General features: G+C 33.9%; 1 long non-coding RNA gene across 1 annotated transcript; it reads left to right on the top strand.

Moving 5' to 3' along the window:
- The first annotated feature begins 1,398 nt into the window (after nucleotides 1-1,398).
- LOC106127799 (uncharacterized) lies at nucleotides 1,399-3,615 on the top strand. The gene is made up of 3 exons (XR_001228422.1): nucleotides 1,399-2,602; nucleotides 2,724-3,245; nucleotides 3,499-3,615. It is a non-coding gene; the product is annotated as an uncharacterized LOC106127799 (long non-coding RNA).
- The last annotated feature ends 1,214 nt before the right edge of the window (nucleotides 3,616-4,829 follow it).

The raw sequence follows: 4,829 nt of genomic DNA, 5'->3' as shown, positions 1-4,829 counted from the left end.
AATTATAGTCGATCGTTTAATTTTACGATCGTGTTTTCATCTTGTATCTACTTCATTCAGTTAAATTAAACTTTATTTCTTAAATAACTTATTCTAAACTAACCTAATAAAAAACAAGATTTAGTAGTTATCAATTTATTTAAATAGTTCACAAAATCATCTTTGTTTGCTATAGAAATAGACAATTTAACCGAATTTTAGGCTAAATATATTAGTGTAAGTAGAATTTATGTAACATCATCATCATCATCATCAGCTCACTATACGTCCCCACCGAGGGGCTCGGAGCCTACCCTAAGTTAAGTGTGATTAGGCCATAGTCAACCACGCTGGCCAAGTGCGGGTTGGTTGACTTCACACATATCTTTGAATTACTTCTCAGATATGTGCAGGTTGCATCACGATGTTTTCCTTCACCGTAAGAACGTCGGATAAATATACATATGTAAATCGGAAAATCGAAAAACACATTGGTACATGGCGGGATTCGAACCCAGGACCTGCAGATTGCAAGTCAAGTGCTTGACCACTGAGCCACCGACGCTCCTTATTTATGTAACAAAACATTTTAAATAATGGCATATTAATTCTCAGTATATTAAATGAGTTAAGTTTATTCTTTATCGTGAGTAAAAAGGCTTTTCAATTCCAGTTAATTAATAATAAGTATAATGCGGTTTCGAAGTTTAAAAGCACACGAAGTGTTCGTACGCGTAGTTTATGGTTTTGAACACACGCACACAATGCTACTCCAATCGTTTTATAAACACGAAAACGTTTAAACTCCGAGGCTTACGTTCGCCAGACTTTGGAATCGTAAAACTTAATTAAAATGGAAGATTCGAATTGGAAAAGAATTTTATAAGCGATGTAGTGTATGCATAAACGTAGTGTTGTTTGTCTCGAGCGTACACGCCATAAGTACATGCCGGAGAGAGGGGACGTCAGTCGATGTCAGACCTTTGAGCCGGCAACACGTGTCGGTACGTGAACGAGCCAAATATAGCACAACGAATGCTACATTGGCGACGAGGATAAAACCGTGAGTACGGAAATAAATTGTATTTGAAAAAAAAGGAAAGAGAAGACCAGTGTGTAAAAAAAAAAAACATTTCAGTAATTGATGGACGAAAGTATTGTTTAAATTATTTTGCCTTACCATACAAAAAAAAAAATAGTAGGTAATGGATTGCCAAAAATAGCAACAGTCTTCTCTGTTTACATATGATTTGTAAAACGTGGCCTTAAGTAGTTCCCAGCCGTGAATGTTTTAAAAACGGTTCGGAATGTAAACTTAACCAATTGAATATCGAGATAAGATCACAATATTTTACTATCAGAGAAACAGATTTATTGCTGTGCTCGTCCCTCTAAGTTGTTAACTAAAAAGTTCACTACGATGTCACATCGAAGTACATGTGCAAGCGACAAATTAATTCCGGTCTATTGATGAAGCAGGAAATGAATAATGATTAAGAAAAGAAAATATCGAACAGTTACAATGATAAAATAAACATTACTACGAGGGTAGTATATCCACGACATATACATATATTGTCATGATTTCGACCAAAATCAATAATCAAATGCATTTTTAAGACTGTCTTCGACCGATGGTTGACAAGTAGTGTGTAGATGGATAATAGCATTCGGCGATGTTAATCTCGGTCAACCTTATGTGTATACATAACTTCAATAATATAGGTACAGTCACCTCCAATAAAGTGTCAGCGATGGAGAAATTGCAAAGAATGCTAAGAAAAAAAGAACTCGGCTTGTACGATCGCATGTGTTCTCCATATTCCTTTATGCCTCCAAAACGTGGACCCTACGAGAGAGTGAGAAAAAGAAGATAGACGCGCTCGAGATGTGGTGCTGGAGAAGAATGCTGAAGATACCTTGGACCACCAATGTACTAAAAAGGCAGCGACTAGGTGGCGTCTAGTAAAGCAGATCACTGATACATGATGACCATGACCAATCTGACAAAACTGTAACGACGAAGAAGAAGAACTTTCGCACTTGTCTACAGAGTATAGCTGACCATTAAATTGGTTAGATCATTGGTGTCTTGGAGATATAAAAGAACCACGGCTGACCATTAAATTGGTTAGATCATTGAATTGTTATAGGTATAAAAGCACCACGGCTGACCATTAAATTGGTTGGATGATTCATGTCTTACAAGTATGAAAACTGCATAGCTGACCATTAAATTGGTTAGATCATTGAAGTCTTGCAGATAAAATAGAACCACGGCTGACCATTAAATTGGTTAGATCATTGAAGTGTTACAGGTATAAAAGCACTACAGCTGACCATTAAATTGGTTAGATGATTCATGTCTTGCAAACATGAAAGCTGCATAGCGGACCATTAAATTGGTTAGATCAGTCATGTCTTACAGACATGAAAGCAGCACGGCTGACCATTAAATTGGTTAGATCATCTCATCGTTAAATCGATAAGTTCATTTACAGCCTGAAAAGTTATCAAGTACATAAATTAAGAAGATTGAAACCCTGATCGATAAATTGATATTACGAGTGGTAAGAAGTTTGAAGCTAAAATTTGTGTGAGGCAAACTGTTAACTAAATTAAGGTGAGAGGTATCTAAATTAAGGTGAGAGGAAATACATTATCTACAATAAAATCAAAATAATGTTTTATAATTAGAAAAACCACCAACAAAACAAATCATCAATAACATGTCGTTTGTAAAGTTACAGATTAATAAACGCAGCACTCGGCGAGCAAGTCTAATTGTTGTGCCGAAGGTGAGTGGAAAGAGATATATGTATAACATACGAAGGAGTACAGCTTCATAAGTTGTTACTGTCATCTTTATAAATGTAAGTTCAGTTAATCAATTTAAATCTAAGCTACCTGAATACATTTTAGATTTTTGTAAAAAAGTAAAGTAAATTTAAGTCAAATCAATGGCGACTATATTATGTACATTGTACGATATTGTTTTCAAGTAAGTGACTATTCCTTTGTCTTTTTGAGAAGTAATTCTTTTAACCCTGTTATAAGCACCTTACTACAAAATACGTAGTACAAAATGATATAAAATGTGATTGACTATTAGTCACGTTTTGTTATGAATATTTACAATATGTATAACGCAATTTCTAATATTATATTGCCAGTTACTAAAGTCATCATAATTGGCTTTATTAACGAATCCGTGGCTAATGCTGGATTGGTGAAGTTTCCAGAGATACTATTAACTACGAGTATATGTAAGTTCAAATCTCGTGATGTACTGTGCACTAAACGAATTTCGATTCAATAATTGTGAAACAGATAAGTAGTTTCCGTTTCCGGCGATAGATGACTCAGTATTTAAAATACATCTGAAATTGATTTTATTGCTCTAATTTGGTAAAAATAAGAGCGGAAACGTGTTTTTCTTTGATAATGACATGCTACATTTGCCGTAAAATAGAATAAATAAAGGTTAATGTTTTCTTTCTGAAATAGCTTTATTTATAGCATAATTATTGGACCAAGTCATGGAGGAATTCATTGTAAAAGTCGCTGTTTAGGCAACTCCTCGCTGAGGACACACTAGTCGCAGTCGGGGTATGTTGAAGCTGGATTTTGTTATCAATAACCGACAAAAAATTGGTGAGTCAACTTGAATTAAGTTTTAACAGCTTTAAACTCAATTTAGGGAGTAGAAATACCGATTTATGAAATATTGAACCAAAATCGCACTATCGACTTATTTAAACGATTTTAGCACACCGCCTAAAAGAGTGTTTCAAATCAAAGAGATCTTGTTGACATAATATATAATTTTACTTTTAAATGGCATTCCATTTGGATTATTATAAGCTGAATAAAAAACGATTGCGGAATAAAATGCTATCCCTTAGTTCTACAAGTAACTTAACTATTTTCATACAGAAATAGCTACCTGTTTGATTGTAAATAAATAGATAGTAAGAGAATAAACGGCAATGACAAGTTCATTTGCTGACCTGTGAAAAGAAGGGACAAAGAGTTTGTCTCTTTATGTTTATTTATGTTACGCTTATATTGAAAAAGACTTTTACTATGTTCAGAGTAGTCATTAGCAATTCATTGTTACATATAGATATAGTTGAACATCTGATAAATTGGAAACTTATAGTGGCATTTAAATATTGTCCATCAAGTTAAATATAAAGTTCAACATAATTAAATACCGTTAGTGACTCTGTGTTGTGGGTTGAAAGATCTCAAATAAGCTGGGAAATAAATTTGGTAATTAAATATAAAAAAGGTATAAGTCTTGACTTTTGAAACCTTCATTCAATAGAAAATGTAACATCTTTGAAGGAGAAGAAACATTAAATTGTTAACATAGTAAGTTAGTCATTTTCAGGTTATGTATTAGAAAAGAAAATTATCATTGACTATTCCATAATATAGGGATAGAACATTCTTATTGATGCGAGGGTGCCTTCATCTGTCTGTCTATCTGAGCTTAGGTTTGGTACATTGATGGACGGGAGCCTGGGACCATTGTCATGGACTGATTTTGATGTATTGGAATATGTGAAGTTTGTGCGAGTTTTTGTGGGTTTAATATGTTTCAGTATAAAACTTAATAATATTAAGTGATTAGCCTAAGTGATTGAAATGCTATCCAAGTCAGTATTTCGTACGAGCGAAGTCGCGGGCACAGTTACATCTGAAAATTAAAAAGTAAACAAGTTAAATGGTCACACAATCAGTTACATCTTTTGGTGTTCCAACCAACTAGTACTGTGTCTACAGTGCATAACATTCATAGTAGAGAGTAAAATTTTATTGTTACTACTAGCGTAAATTATCAC

This window comes from Papilio xuthus, unplaced genomic scaffold (genome assembly GCF_000836235.2).
Source record: "Papilio xuthus unplaced genomic scaffold, Pxut_1.1 DF824566.1, whole genome shotgun sequence".
NCBI lineage: Eukaryota > Metazoa > Arthropoda > Insecta > Lepidoptera > Papilionidae > Papilio > Papilio xuthus.
The sequence above is the reverse complement of the archived record's forward strand: the minus strand, read 5'-3'. Positions and strand labels throughout refer to the sequence as shown.